Raw genomic sequence first — 17,139 nt, forward strand, 5'->3', positions numbered from 1 at the left:
AGACATTTAATGTTTGCACAGATTAATTCTACCACCAGTGTCTGTAGTTAGAAACCCAGTGGCACAATGCAAATCTCTTGGAGCTTATTTGAACTGGACAGTTAAATGATAATCCTTCCACTAGAAAATTTTTTTTTTCTGTCCTGGGTTCAGCAGCGGCAGTCAGTTTTTTCTCCTTCTTAGTAGCTGTTGCAGCACTGTGTTTTTGACTTTCAGCCTGGGAACAAAAAGCTGATAACACTGATGTTTAGACTGACCAAGGACTTTGTGAGTCTCATGCTCTGCCAGGGAGGAGGAGGGGCCGGGAGGAAGCGGGGACAGGACACCTGACCCAGACTGGCCAAGGAGGTATTCCATACCACAGCACGTCATGCCGGGGGATGTAACTGGGAGCTACCCGGAAGGGCACGTCCCTTTTTTCGGCCGGGCTGTCTTTTCCGGCGGGCGGTATCGTATTCTCTTCCCTTGTTATTTCTCTTGTCGTTGTTATTGTTGGTGGCGGCAGTGGTGATTTGTGTTATACCTTAGTTATTAAACTGTTCTTATCTCAACCCGTGGGAGCTGCATTCTTTTGATTCTCCTCCCCGTCCCCCCAGAAGCGGAGGGAAGAAAGGTGGGGGGGGGGGAAGCAGTAGACTGCGTGGTTCTGATTTACAGCTTGGGGTTAAACCACAACATTTTCAAAGATACCTTTTGCTACCTTGCAATCAGACTAAATATAAAAAAATAAGCTTCACTAAAATTCTTATTTTATCTCTTTCTCTAGCTGTTGGCTTGAAGGTCTTTTTACTTTCAAACACCAATAATGTCCTGGGTGTTTGGTGTTGTCTCTCCGTAGTTGTACTGGCTGTGCAAGGCTCCTGAGTTAAGTCTTGGCTCTCTTAAATGTGTGGTATATGGAATCAACTAGTCCCGGCACCGTTATGTTTCTGTTCCCTTTCAAGGTTTTTGTTCTATCTCTTTGTATAATTTTCCTATAGAAAGAACAACTTACTTGGCACAAATCTTAGTGGAGATGAGCTTCAGGACTGCTACTATAATTAATAAGAATTATCATAGCAAAAAGTTCTTCAACTTTTATTGCTCTGCTTTTCCTATGAAACCCTTGGCCAGCGGGAAATATCTGAATACCTATTTTGTTCTTTCTTAATGGTAGCATTTCACACAATTCAGTAGCAGAACAGAGAACAGGGTGCAGGTCTCCTGCTTTTGAATCCATTCATTTGTCCACTATTCTGCATTACCTGCATAGAAGTTCTTCTGGTCTGTAGTGGAAAGGAGGATGGTAACATCTTGTTTATGGCATCAAAACACTCATCATGGAGCAACAATGAACAACAATCTCATCATAGATCCAAATCCATAGAATGTTAATATCAAGCAAAGCAAAGAAGGAGTTAATATCTGTGATAGGAAGAGTCAGCCTCAACTGCTGGGAGAGCCACCTGGTACCCATTAAGGAGCAGTTATGAGAGATGAGACGAGTGAGAGATAAAATAGGAAAGTTTTATAATGTAGGAGAGAATGAGCAAGAGGCAGCATTGGACTAGTCATAGGGGCAATAAGCAGAGCCAGGTGTTTGAAACCATGGAGAGTCAGGAGATTTATAGGCTTCTTCAGCAGATGAAAAGCAACTTTCTGCTTCCATCTGTAGGTAATGAGATACTGATAAGGTCCACTTAAATGCTGGTAGAGAAGATAATAAAATAGTTAGCATGAAGTTGACTGGATATTTGCTTAAGACTGAAGCAAGGATCCTGGGTTGCTATTCAGTGGATGGAAGTACTAGTGTTTCAGAACGTGACTCATGCCCCTGTCCTGTTTGTGATTAACCTTTTGAGAGTTTTACTTTTAAAAGAATCTAAGGAATACCCCTGTCTGCCAAGTAGTCTGGTAATTTTTAGGAGACAGAGCAGGCCAAACAGACTACTCACGAACAAATGCTTTTACTTTCGCAAAATACTTCTTGCCTGGAAAAAACAGTATGTTTCTTAGCTTCTATTAGAGCAAGCTGGATATTCTTAAATCCTTATTTTTAATTGCCAGGTTGTCTTCTACTCCCCTTCTCTACCTTCATATTTCCCAATGCAAAATCTATCATGAGGAGTATATAAATCACAGTGGCTAACTAACTCCTAAACAAAAAATGGCTTTGAAATTGGGTTGTTATTTCCCCTCCCAAATAATTTATTACTTTTATTTGTAGCATGGTTGTAATAAGGCTGCTGAGTTATTTTTCAAAGGTCTTAGAAGCAGCATACAAAGTCTGGGTAGCAGAAATGGCTCTGGGTGCCAGTTTTTGCCCAGTCTCTTCTGGAGGCTCCATAGCAGGCAGTAGTGCCAGAGGTGCAGGTGAAAGGACAGATCATTTCTACATGCTTTGCCTTAACTTGCAATTGTTCAGGATCATCTTCTCTGAGTCAGCCTTTGTTGCTGAAGACGTGGTAAGAAGTGGCCAGCTCAGGATGAGAGGTCCTTTCAGCCTCATGACTGTTACCTGCTTGCCTTAGGGGGTTAAAATGCATGGTATTGTGGTGAATGCATTCAATTTAAATTATAAGGCTAGCCTCACAATTCTTTTCTGCGTTCTGTGAGGGAATGTACAAGTGCATTGTCTTTGTGGTAAAAATTATCAAAATGCACACTCTAAAATTGTGCTTTTCTCTACTCATTAATGCTGTGGCATAAGCATTATTGTCAGTGGCCTGTTTTGTTTAGTGGTCATTTAGCAACAGCGACTGCCAAAAACACAAAACACAATAGCGGACGTGCTGGAGCACTTATCTGTTCCCATGATCCTTTGTTAAGCTAGTAATTCGTACATCTTAATGCCAGAAGAACTGGAATAATTTTAGGAATAGATTTTGCAACATGATTTTAAGGGAAGAGGGAGGGGCAGGGCTGAAAAGATTGAATCTGCCTCGTGTGAGTGCACTGCCATTCTTTCCCGCACAGCCAAATTACAAGGTTCTTTTGCCAAGTTATTTTTGTTTGGCTTTTGGACTGCCAGGAGTTTCAGAGCAGGTCTTCTAAAGCACTCCAGGGAACCTCATTCCTTCCCCTTTCCTGTGCAGTTTTCCTGCAGCTGGTCAAATTTTCTAATGTTGGAGATTGGCTGAAATGGTTTGGTCTCTAATTAACTCAACTATTAGTAAATTAATTCAGTGAAATACTGGCAGTAGTTCTGCATAATACTGGTTTAACAACTTACTGTTAACTTAGGTGCTTTCCTTAGTGGAAATCCTTAAAAGACACTGTGTTTGCCATTAGAGTGCTTCCAAAATGTCCTGTATTTCAGAACATATCATTTACTCTAGTGTTTTAAAGACACAGCACTGCACAAGCTGTGCCAATGGACCGGCAATGACAAGGATGAATGATGTATTTTTAGGAAACCCGAGTACGCTGTCTGTGCCTTGACAATCCTATGCTGGCTGCAGCTACCTGTTTCAGCAGATTTTTCCCTCTGTCCTGAGCAGAGCCCAAGGACTCAGCCATGCCCTGCAAAGTTTCCTGTTTACAGCCGTGCATCCTCTGAAAACAGAGAGCGCTCTGCTTCCCACACCTCAGAAGCCATAGACGGATCCCGTAACATCCTGTGCTTTTCCGTCACCGCAGTGCTGCTTTTTCTGAGAACTGCCGGGAGAAGTCGCTCACAGGGTTGTTAACAATATGGTCATCACCTTCTGGATGTGTCAGACCGTTAAGTACTCCAGGCCGTTGGGCTTCACTGACAGGGAAACAATATCAACAAAACATTTCCCTTTGTTCCCGCCATATATTGAGTTCACTGTGTATCACAGCGGATAGCACATTTCCTACACAGAGAAAACGCACTGCCTTTTGATTTGAGGCTGCATGTTACATTGCTTAAAGTTCGCAGAGTGAACCAGAACAGAAACATAGCTCAGTACCTGAGGTCCTGGCAGCTGCACAGCTTATCTTCCGCATTTGTGTCCTTGTGGTTATGGGCAAGAACAAGGTATGTATGCCGTCTGGCTCCTGCCGGCGACGTAGCCTTCTTGAAGAAAAAAATTACCAGTTTGCAGCTCCCTCCAATGAGAAGCCCAGGTTAAAACATTGTTCCTCTCATTTCTTCCTCTGTCCTAAAACACACACCTATTGTCCTCAGCAGTTACCTAGCAGTGTTCAAGAATGAGCAAGAATGATAAATTGCAATATAAAGAGTGAAATCCTCCTTAGTGTGGAAAAAAAATTGATTTCACTGGTTCTGCAGGTACCAAAGGTTTCATTTTGTCTGCTGAGGGCTGCCTACACAGGCATACCTGGGGTCATGGGGAGAAAAAAAAAAAAGAAGAAAGTAAATGAAGCTGAGAATGCTCTTTTTTTTTTTTTTTTTTTTTTTTTTCAGAAATAAGGCAACTTCAGACCCTGCAACCCAAACCTGATCTCAGCCTTGCACCCACTTTCAGTGAGAAGAAATCTTGCACCATGAAAAGAGGGCTGCATAACCTCCTGCAGCACCCAGCTCCCTGCGGACTGGCAGGGAGCTGCTCTGGTCCTTTCCCTACTGCTACCCATGGCAGAAAGCTGGGATGTCAATATCACTGCGTGTGTCACACAAATCAAGTAAATAAAGGTCAGGGATTGGCCTCAGTGTACACATCTAGATTTGCCCTATAGTATTAAGCTTTCATGAAGTTTAGAATTCACAGTGCTCTTGTTTAAAGGATACCTCTAATTAAGCCTTTCCAAACATATTTGGGATTACAGAGCCTTTCCATTTTTCTTGCAGTCAAAATAGCAGCAGCCGCAATCATGCACACCACATTATTAAAAGAAAAGGACTAGTTTAAACTAAAGACTATAATTGCAAGCAACTAAGTAAAATGTATACTTTAGAAATTCTTTCCAACATATGAAATGATTCAATAGAAGGTAGAATTTAACACCAAAAAAGTTGCTGTAAGCCTCAAAGACTCTCCCTACTGAAGAAAAAAACCAAAACAACCAAACAAACTGAAGGCAGAATGCTTTAAAAAAGATTTTAAAAAAACCCAAATCTACTGCTGAAAAAAAGAAAATTCTCCAATTTACAGGTTAAATTAATGCTTAGTTAGGGGAAAACCTACTTTCCTTATTCCTCAAGTAAAATCAGTAATCAAATCAAATAGTAAATAGATCTTTCTTTCTACACGTACTCTGAAAAACAGTCAATGGACACAGAATTTGTGTGAAATAGAGCTTTGTGAAAAGCAATGAGCTGTTGCCAAAACTCATTACCTCAACCAACTTCTTAATTTATTCACCATCCATCTGGAATTCATATATACACCTTCCTTCTCACTAAAAAATGATTTCTGCACACACACTAAATGACAAAAAGAAGAAACCCAAAGGGACAGTGCAATAACCTGGCACATACCTAGGAATTTTAATGCATCTTTCTTGTCTTTGTGTATGTATGCAGTACCTTTGCGGGAACAGAAATATAAGCTTTATTCTAAAAACCTTACCTAATTGATTGCTGGGGTGCAGTCACACAATCACAGTATCACAGAATATTTTGTGTTGGAACCGAAATAAAGGCTGGACCTTTAAAGGTCATCTATGTCATTCCCCCTGAAGCAGGGACATCTTCAACTAGATTGGGTTACTTAGAGCCCCATGCAACCTGACCTTGAATGTTTCCAGGGATGGGGCATCTGCCACCTTTCTGGGCAACCTGCTCCAGTGTTTTACCACCCTCACCATAAAAAATTTTTCTTCTATCTAGTCTTAATCTACCCTCTCTTAGTTTGAAACCATTGTCCCTTGTCCTACCATTACAGGCCCTGCTCAAAGCTTTGTCTCCATCTTTCTTGTAAGTCCCCTTTAAGTACTGGAAGCTTCTCCAAGGTCTCCACAGAGCCTTCTCCAGGCTGAACAACTCCAGCTCTCTCAGCCTGTCCTCACAGGAGAAGTGTTCCAGCCCTCCAATAATCTTCATGGCCCTCCTCTGGACTCACTTTAGCAGGTCCACATCCTTGTGGACCCCACAGCTGAATGCAGCACTCCAGGTGAGACCTCACAAGAGTGGAGTAGAGGAGGAGAATCACCTCCTTTGACCTGCTGGTCACATTTCTTTTGCTGCAGCCAGCATACGGTTGCTTTTTTTGGGTTGCATACAGACATTGTTGGCTCATATCCAGCATTTCATCTACCAACATCCCCAAGTCCTTCTCTGCAGGGCTGCTCTCTCTGTATATCACTTCATTCCCCAGCCTGTGTTGATACCGGAGTTTGCCCTGACCCAGATGCAGGACCCTGCATTTGGCCTTGTTGAACCTCATGAGGTTCACATGGGCCCTCTTCTTGAGCTTGCTCAGGTTCCTCTGCATGGCATTCTGTCCCTTAGGCATGTCAAACACAACAACACTCAGCTTAGTGTTGTTGGCAAACTTGCTGAGGGTGCACTCTATCCCACTGTTTCTATCATTGATGAAGACACTGGTCCTAGTATGGACCCCTAAGATACACCGCTTGTCACCAATCTCTGTCTGGACATTGAGGCATTGACCATTACATTTGGGATGCATCTATCCAACTAACTCCTCCTCCACTGAACAGTCCACCCACCAAATCCATATCTCTCCAATTCAGAGAGAATAATATTGTGGGGACCATGTCAAAGGCCTTACGGAAGTCCAGATAAAAAATATCCATAGCTATCAAGCTATCAAGCTACTATCAAGCAATAGATTTAGTGTTATGTTGCACCACCAGCAAGGTAAAGTTCAGTTTGCTAGAATGATCTTGGATGGGAAGCTTTCTTCTGCTGGGAGGGAATTTTAGACACCACCTGAATGTTCTGTCTCACAAGGGTATATTTGACAAACTGTGTGACTGAGGTGTGTATGTGTATATATATATTCATATATGTGGGACTGTTATGTGATTTCCCTTAATTGGGGTGTTATCTTGTTGCTAGATCACAGTAACAGCAAAGGTGACTCAAGTTCTCTGTGAATTTTGCTGTGACAGAGTCCCCTAGGTAATTCAGGAAAAGTCCAAGCCCAACCACATCCCACGGCTATTGTGTGATTGTCATTTTGTTAACAAAAGAGTCTGACCCTGAGTGGAATTTGCACAGGGCCAAGATAAACTTATCAGTCTCAATAACCTTCACACTTTTTTCTTCCTTCCTCTGTTTCAGCACATGCTAATTTCACTGTGGTAGCACAGATGCCTTGTGAGACACTGTGACCTTCCTTTCCCTTTCTAAATTTCATTACTATATTTCTTCTTCCACCCAAAATTCTACCTACTCTGCAGACCTTGCTACCACAAGCTCTCAGAAAGGCCTTGCCATGTTGTGGCCCTAGAAAGGACAACACAACTACCCTCAGGACTACAAACTGGTGCAGACTGGCACTTGTAGGGTTTGCCACCCCTCAGAAACAAAAGCTCAGAAGAGATCTACAGTCTCATGCTTAATGGCATAGGTCAGCTTCTAGGTCAGCACAGATTACTTTATGTCTGTCTCTCCAGATCTCAGGCTCTATTCACTGAAGTGTAAAAGAGACTGCCGGTCTGCCCATTTCTGTGATCCCTTCTTGTCTCGTGAGCTGTCAAGTCACTTCAAAGCTTTAACCATAGAGAGCAAATTTTTCCAGGCTTCAGCCACTACTTTATTTTCCAGTGAAGACAAAAGGGAGTGTTTGCAATCCCGAACTAAAAGTTAATAAGATCCATGGTAATTTTACCAGCTCAACCTGATCTTAGGACTCTAAAGAAGCTTGGCTTTATTTAGTCATGCTCTAGCATGACTACACTGCACCATGGTCGCTAGTCTTCCTCAGTCACATCAGTACTAGTTGCTTGACTCCTCCACTAATGCTACAACCACTTCAACAGGTAAATTTTGCATCAGCTATAAAGCTCAAATTATATGGGTTTGAATTATTCAATGATTTCGGGGAGGTCCATTAGCACAGGCCACAGACTGTTCTGTGTATTCACTATGTAGAGAAAACAAATGCACTGAAATGAGCAATGAGTATGTAGCTTTCAGTAACAAGTGTTATGTTAAAGAAGACCCTTTAACAAACAAAGCTGTAGAAATGAAGTTACATTCTTTTCCCTTTTGGCTGTCAGTTAAAGCTCCATACCAGGAAGTATTGCTCTGCAATGCTAATTAAGCACTGTCTCTGGAAGAGGTGCTGTCCTTGAGGAATGGCAGTTAGACCAAGGTCATGTCTGCACATCTCTGGTATTTGTGTATGAGTCACTTTTATTTAAAGGACATGGAAATAAATGCCAACATCCTGGTTAACATTTCCTCTATCTCTGCTAAGCAGTTTCTTCTGTTCAAGACTGTATTTGTGAATTTCTGACTGCTATATTTACCACAGTAATATGGCACTCTACAGTATTTAATGCCATGCTTTGCTGAAAGTTCTAGACATCCAAGACACAACATCCATGGTGTTTGAGAACAAAGTGATTAAACAGGCAGCACACCGTAACATGTAGGTAATCCCACTTTTTCTTATGAAGTTATCTGAATATGGGTTTGTCTCTTCTAGCATAGCTCTGTCTCCCACACTAGATCACAGATAGTAGAAATTCATTCCCAGAAACTTTCCCTGCTTTTCTGACAGTAGAAACACTTACCATGGCTAAGAAAGTTGGGGTGTTCAGCCTGGAGAAGAGAAGGCTGCATGGAGACTTTATAGAAGCCTTCCAGTATCTGAAGGGGGCCTATAAGGATGCTGGAGTGGGACTTTTCATCAGGGACTGTAGAGATAGGACAAGGGGTAACGGGTTAAAACTTAAACAGGGTATGTTCAGGTTAGATATAAGGAAGAAGTTCTTTACTGTGAGGGTAGTGACACACTGGAACAGGCTGTCCAAAGAAGTGGTAAATGCTCCATCCTTGATGGGTTCAAGGCTAGGTTGGACAGAGCCTTGGGTGACATAGTCTAGTGTGAGGCATCCTTGCTCATGGCAGACGGGTTGGAACTAGGTGATCTTAAGGTCCTTTCCAACCCCAACCATTCTATGATTCTATGATTCAATGACTTTTACATTTATTTACGTTTTTTTATTAAATGCCCTTCTCCATAGATAACCGTGAGACCTACACTTAAAATATAAATGTCCATAAACATGTTTTTGAAGTGTTAAGGTTCTGCATTTAAAAATGCTTTTCTGCAGACACAGTAGGCACGGCAGGATCTGGGGTTTTTGGTTTGGGTTGAGGGTTTTTTTTGTGATATCCAGCAGCTCCTCAGTTCATCTCCAAGTAATGCCATATTTATAAGCAAGTCTTGTGTTTTACTGGGGTAAGTTATATCCTACTGACAGCCTATTGTCCCTGCTACTTGTCAATGGACTCTAGTAATTTCTTCATTCTCTCTCTTTCTGTACCCGAGGCAAGTTTAGCTGAGGACTGTGCTAGACGGCTCATAAAAATTCCATTGCAGCACCTCCCAAGGTGAAGGCGTCTTGGTGGGGCATTTGTCATACTTACTGCCTGAAGACCAGAGACTGTCTATGGAGACAAAAAATGTCCCCAGTGAGAAAGAAGAAGAATCAAAAATCTTGCCCTGACCTTTTCCTGCTAGGCAAGCAAATGCTAGCCAGACTGATTCAAAGGATTATCAGGTGGGAGCGGTGGTAGCAGCAAGAGGAGCAAGCTGCATTTGTCCTGATGCTCTGCAAAAGCCTAGCAGAGGAGAGGAACTAATCCAAATTGGTTTCCTCATTAATTTCTTTTGTAATTCAGGTCAATGGGAAGCACTTTACAGCTATCAGAAAGAAATCTTGATTTAGTATGGTTAAGAATAGGGAATGGAAGTGGAAAGTCAAGGAGTGAGAGTACTTACGCAGAATGAGTGCACACAATTTATCTATGCCATCTGTACGGTGAGTTTGCTTGAGCAAAGTATAAGCACCCTTGAAGGGCTCAACTTGCGGAGATCACCATCCACCAGGCCTCCAGACTCCAGTATAACAGAGTCCCAGGAATATGGTTTCTTCCTTGCTTAAAGCAACATGAACAGAAGCCTAACCCTGCCCAAAGAATGCTATACCTTTCTATAGCTGGAGGTGGCTGATTAATGCTACTTTCTTAACCGTTGCTGAAATTCTGGGGAAAAAACTCTCCTAGAAGTGCAAAGACTGCATTGAGGCTCTATTGTTTTCCCCCTGAATCTACAAATGCAGATTTCATCAAAATTAATAAAGTTATATTAATCTAACAACTCTAAGAAGAAACTCCTTCAAATCCCTCACATTCCTGACAATATTAAAAATGCAAATTCTCAATTCTTAATTATTTTCTGCTTCTATTAATTTCTAAACTCATAAACTGTGACAGATACTTCTGTTGCAAGACATGCCCAGGCTGCTGAGGGAACACTTCCAGCATATGTTTATATTAGTATCTTGCTTTTCTCCAATTTGTTATGGAATCTATAATGCAAAAAGGGATTTGAAATTTGACCCTGTTTCTTTAACATTTTACTTCCCAGTGGAAGATCTGACTAAGGAGATGGACACCTGAGAAGTTAAATTCAGCTACGCCTATTTCAGAACAATATCCCCAAAAGGTATGACTCAGCCTTGCAAAGGCAGCATAAACCCATCCAGCAGTGATTTTTTCCCCAAAAGCATGACAAGAATTTTTATTGGGATTTCAGATCTCTACCTTTTAACTTGGTTGGTTTTGCACTGCTACTGTAGCTTGACTTGTTTATGTCTCAGGCTCAGCCCCTCTGGCCATAACTCTGCTGTGTGGATACTGGACTGATTACAAAAAGTTGCTTCTGTGGTGAGAGTTAAGAACCCAAGTCCTCCCCAACTGAAGGTTAAGTCATCTCTTTCTTTCTTACTCCAGTTTGGTGCTATTGAGACAGAGCTGTAAGTACTGCCGTGGAAGAAAGATTTATAACACATGGCACAAAATCAGTTATTACCCTGTCCAATTACATATTTTTTGAGATTGATCTACTCCCCGCTGAAGTCAGTGGGTGGCTTTTCACTGAATTCAATAGTTTTTGGTTTGAGCCAAAGTGAAGGAATGAAGCACTGGAGTACTATAGCACATACAAAGAGCAGGACAGTACATTAAGTGCAAATGTTTTTTCATCACTATTGGTGTTTCAGGCTCTTAAACCACTGCTCCTCCCCATATCATAACAAAAGATATCTGGGCCTGGAAAAGATAAATTATTTCAGTGTTTTTCTTCTATTGATTTTTTTAGATTATCCAAAAAGTCCATGCCAAAATGTGACTCAGTCCCTACATTTATGTAAATTCATAGGTCTGTTCTAAAAAAAAAAAGTCCTTAGCACTTTTCAAAAATAATGATTTAACTTTTCCAACGTATGTAGCTACTTACAATAAGTATTGTTACATTCTGATAGAAAACTACATGCCAGCACGCATGCGTATATTCAAACCCAAGCAAACATCATAAGAATTTGCCTTGATGGTAGTTCATATGTCTTAATATCTGTTAACATTAGTCATCTGCACCTTTAAGTTTGTTAAATGTACAAACTATGTGGCACTCCACCCTTGTTGCAACATCAATTTGCAGTGTCCAGCATTTTTTGTGGTTTAAGGACATTTTGTCTATCACACCGGTGCTCTGTAGCAAGCAGTATTTGCTTGGTAGAAAAAAGAAAAAGAGTTATAAGCTTTTGCAGACACTGAGGTAACTTCATCAGTGCATAGATTTTGTTTTGGTTTTTGATATTTTTTTTCAATTCAGTTTCCTGAAATAGACAAGCCTTGAAATGTTAGAAAGTAATTATTCTAAGGTCACCCTCTCAGTGTAAATTTGCCCTTACCACATACGTACCTCATAGTGAAGCATCATAAATGATCAAACAAAATATCTTTAAAATAAAAATATCTTTAAAAGAAAACTTCTTTGTATTCAGAGGATGGATCCAGCTCCATGGATGAAAGTGAGCTGTGTACTGTAAAAAGAGGCAGTAATATCAGACTCATTGCTCCAGCTGAATAAAGTAGACACTGAATAGCTGCAGGTCAGTGCTGATGGCAGGAAGGAGCAAGAGAGTGGGGCAAGACTCTATTTAATGCCTCCTGAAATCTTTCATTGAGAGGGGGATCAAGATTCTACATGATAGCATGCAAGAAAGAGATCACACAGTCATGTAGCATCAAATACTGAAAATCTGAGAAATCTGGATGCATTTTGGGATACTTCCAGATCCCACTTAATGCTTGACTCATGATGGCAATTATCCTCTCCATTCTAGGGATACAGTAACTAATTAAGTGGACTCATGAAAGCACATTAAGAATCTGGAAGAAAAGCATAATTGATGTGATTATTTTCCTGACATATTCCTCAGTCAGCAAGCTTAAAACTTTAAATCCAGAGTTCAAATGATTAGAAATCAAGTGCCAGAGATTGAAAGTACTGCAGTTTAATGTACCATTTACTTGAAAAATACTTTGAAAGAGTTATTCTTCGTATTTTATTTTATTTGGAGGCAGAATCGTCTAACAACTGCAACTAAAAGTTGTCTGGGTTATAAGTATAAATGAACTACTTAAACATTTATTATGGGAGAAGACTGATGGTTACCTTGATCCATAGTCTGCCAACTTAAAGGCAAGATACAGAACCTCCTGGGAACCAAACAAACTACACATCCCAAGCAGACCCAAAGGACAATACTAGCAACAGCAATGCTTGCACCCACTCTTGACCGATGAGTTCCTGAGATGATCAAATGTATATCTGAAATACATTTATTACATAATATATATAACCAAATTATCAAAGTTCCTATCCTCCTGATGGTAATTCAGATGTTTCAGTATCACAGTTTTACATCTTTCCCATGTTGTTTTCTTTTTTCCTCACAATGTACTAAACAATTTAAAGAAAAAAGAAGAATTAATAAAAAAGAAATATAAGCAGAGGAAAAAAGAAGCGGAAAAAAATTAAGAAATAAAAGAGTCCAAACTTTTCCAGAGAATAGAATATTAACAAAAATACTGTATTTGTACAGACATTGAACCAGGGAACTATGGACCAGAATTTGCTGAGTAAGGAGCTGTGTACAGAGGACAAAAATGTCTTCAGGCTTTTCCTACTGAGTGAAAATCACTCAACCACACCTTACCCTGTTGAACTTCTTTGGAGGTAATGCTGCAAAGAATGCATTTTTCACATTATGAGGAGAAGAGAGAAACTCACTACTCCAAGCTGGATAATTAATTACCAAAGTCCTTCTCCTTCCCAAAGGCATTTGATGACATTTCAGTTGCTGATATATAAATAGATATTTAAGAAAGAGCAAAGAACTTGCTTGGAAAGTGAGGAAGTTATGCCCAAAAACTTACTAAAAAATCTGTGATTCACATTTTCTGTTGTCACTGTTTCAATTAGCTAAGAATCCAGTTCATATATAAATATGTGTACATCTATATTTGTGTGCATGTAGCATACACATGTAGTATAGAAATTTCATACTCTGTGCATATACATCTGTGTGAGTACAACAAAATTTATAGCTCTTTAGAGTGTTCTGATTATTTTTTCTTTTACTTTTTATCATTTATATTTAACCACATAAACACAGAAGACTCTATTTTGAATCTTCTCAGCACATAACACAGACCAGTATATCAGTAGTATTTGACTAGGTGATATTCCTCCCCCATGTCCACACACACTCACTTTCACACTTATACACACTCAAACTATAACTTACATTTAAAAACTAGAAGAACACTACAACTCATCTGAGTCCTTTCAGAAGCAGAAGTAGCTCTCATTGAGTGTTCAGATCACAGGGTCACATTGCCACATGCATTTTTTTTTGGTTGATTATACCAGGATGACTTTACAGCCTTTTGCCAAAGTTTTCCCTCTGCAGCTAAGTTTCAAACACTTAAAAGAGTTTGATGTACTTTCATTACAGATCTCTGACAGTATATTTTGCACTCTAATGCAAGCACCTGAGAACAAAATTATGTAAATCAATAAAGGCCACATGTGCCAACATGCCTTGAGAGACTCGATACTATACAAATATGTTTTAGCTACTTAATTGATTAATTAAGTTAATCGATTTTTAGCCAATCCTTCAACATGTCTGCAGTTGCTACTGTCTTCTCCCTGAAATTATAGCCCTCTCTCTGGCTCAACTATTTAGTCTTTCGAAAGTTCGACTCCAGTTTCTCGGTGCAATTATTTTGTTCCATGGCAATCTGCTGTAAATTACTTAAATTCTAAAGAATTACCTATATTCTAAAGCATGGAGGCATAGTCACCTGCTCAGAGTGCTACATCCCCTGAAAAGATACAATGCTTTTCTTTTCAATAGAGCTATCATCTTTAGGGAAACAGAAAGACATACCTTTTATGTCTGCTTTAAAAGGTATAATGCCTCCCTTTATTCATTTTATACTGTATGTTATAGTCTTTTGTTTTAAATAAGCACTTTTAAATATAATTAACTGCACCATAATACAACAAAATTGCATAACCATGCTCAGAAACAGATGAGCTTGCCTCTTGTAACAGAATAAAAGTATATTTCAAAGTAGAGTAGGAGCTGCCTACGATTATGGTCTTTAGTGCAGGTTTCATTCATTTCAAGGGGGCAATGATTTTAATCTATGACTTTTGATAATGGAGGCTGAGCTAATCAGAGCTCTCTAGGGTATTTAGCTACAAAACTGCAATTAAACTAATGGGAACTGCATGGCTAAGCCTTCTACTTGGTCATAACATCTGCTGTAGCATCGCAAAAAAACTGGAAAAGCTGCTGTCAGCTTTGAAACTGGCTGGATTACTTAGCCCGCCCACTTACCTCAGGACTTATTGGGCAAAGGGTAAACCTTGACATAATTGTTGTGTTTTCCATTTGGCAATAAAGTGTGTAAATAATTTCATGTTAGTACAAAGGCTTTGTGCTTATAGATCTTGCCAGTCACTACAGCTGTAAAACTAATGTGGAGGAGAGTCACTGTCTTACTGTCCTGAATTTAAGAAGCAACATTCAAAAGGGAATAAAGCGAAAGCAAAACCAAAGAAACTTGGAGAAGTTGCTGAAGAGAGTTCTGGCTCACAGTACAGTGACCTGTGACTGACACAGAAAATTAAATCTAATAGCTGAAAAGCATTAGTACCTCCAAAAGCTCTGTCTTTTCTTCTGTCTGTGTTCTTATATTTGACCATTTTGTCTTTATTCTTCTATTTGCCAGCAGATAATCCAGTGCAGTCAGGTTTAGACACCACTCTCATCTTTTCAGTTATTGTTATAAGCCCCAAAGTGAGCCCAAAAGTAAAACAGAACGCAATTAGAAAGCATCCAGGCAAAATAATAATATTCTATCAAATTTGTGTTACAGCACTCACTGCTTTGCTGCTGGAACATGCTCACACACAATGGACACTGATACAACAGGGCCAGGGTTTCACTCAAACTCACTGAGGTTCTCTTTGGGTTTGGTGTGAATCAGTTCTCAATAGATGACAGAATTACTTCCACCCCACAGAAACAGGAGGAGGGGAGGAGGGGAGAGAAGAGGGGGGGTTAAGGGCTGCCAAGCAAGGGATCTTAGGGAGGAACTAGTATGAATTCTTTTGTTTCCTTATGGCTTGGTGCAACCAAGCAGTGCCCTGAGGAATATTGCTTCAATCTATTCACTGAATGACTCAATGCCAGAAGTTTTGTCTTTTGTTATTCATAATCTAGTAAGCAATGTAAATACAATTTTCCTTGTGATGAAAATGAAATATTTTAGGAAAGAGTATATGATGTTTCAGAGCCCTTTAGCTTAAAAAAGGGGAAGTGAGAACTGCAATGCCATTAATATGAAACATTTTTAAAACATTTTAGAATAAATTAATTTTAAACTGGATTGTAGTAGACTTAGGAAATGGAAACTACTGCTTTTCTGAGATGAATGTTTATTAGGAATTATATAGTTCCCTATGCACTATTCAGCTGCACGTGGCCATACCACACCAGAAGGGTCAGAGGACTGGGGCTCTGCTGGCTGAGGAGAGACTCTGAAAGTCTGTGAAGCACCAGGAACCATGAAGAACTAGGGAGCCAGACACTTCAGTAGTGCCATGGTTCTTCAGATCAGCTGAGAATGAAAGAGAAACAGGAATCAGCAAGAACACTCTGGAAGGAGACAAACTGGACAGAAACTAATGGTTAAATTTTATTGGATGAAGGGACCAAAAAGGCTACTACTGGGAGCATCAGAGCTACTAAACCAAATCTGTCTAGTTGCCTTCATGGAGCAAAAACTTCCTTATCTGAGATCATGTTGGATATATGCAAAAGTGTTACCATTTTCAATCCTTAGTTTCAAGAATCTGGAAATGCATATCTATAAACTGGTCACACAAATCATGTAATCACCTAAATAAAGATTTCAAATGTCACAGTGAAGAAAATAATAGAGAGTTTCAGTTAAAACAGATGATAAACAATTTTCTGTGACTTATTGCCCATCCTTGTCTAGCATAAGTGCCGAAGCAAGTTATTTTCATGGATAGTTTTTTTCTATACAAACATTCCCTTTTATGGCTCCATATTTTTATGTAAAATTAACATTTTTTAAACAAGTGTAAGCCTTTGACTTCACATTGTTTCATGCTTTGTAGTAGGAAAAAACCTTTCATTTAAAAAAATGTTGGAAAATAGAAAATAAAGTGTTCTTAATCTCTACCTCTGTGCCAAGTTTTCACTCCCTCCTGAATGGGAAAGTTCATTTATTCAGAGATCATGAAATGAAAAATATGTTTTCTTTTAAGTCTTCAGGGTTTTATCTGCTTCTTTAAACTATACACCCTGTCATCATTGTCAAAGGGTCAAAGCAAAGAAATTTTCAAATTGCAGGAGCAGGTACCAAGGGAAAATGTAAAACTTTCATAATCCTAAAATCTCTCTCTTTTTTTTTTTTTTTTAATGCACTGTGGACCAGATAGATCATGTCAGCATTTTTTCATAAATTCTCAGACCACCCACCAGCATCAGTAAAGGTATAGCCATACGTATATGTACATGAAGATATAGAGTATAAAACAGAAATATTTGGAGCAGTATTTTTGTTACTTCTGTATGACATAGCATAATAAATAATAAATAATAAAAGACCTAAAAAGATTTGCACAAAGCAAAGAA

This window comes from Psittacula echo (genome assembly GCF_963264785.1).
Source record: "Psittacula echo genome assembly, chromosome: 4".
NCBI lineage: Eukaryota > Metazoa > Chordata > Aves > Psittaciformes > Psittacidae > Psittacula > Psittacula echo.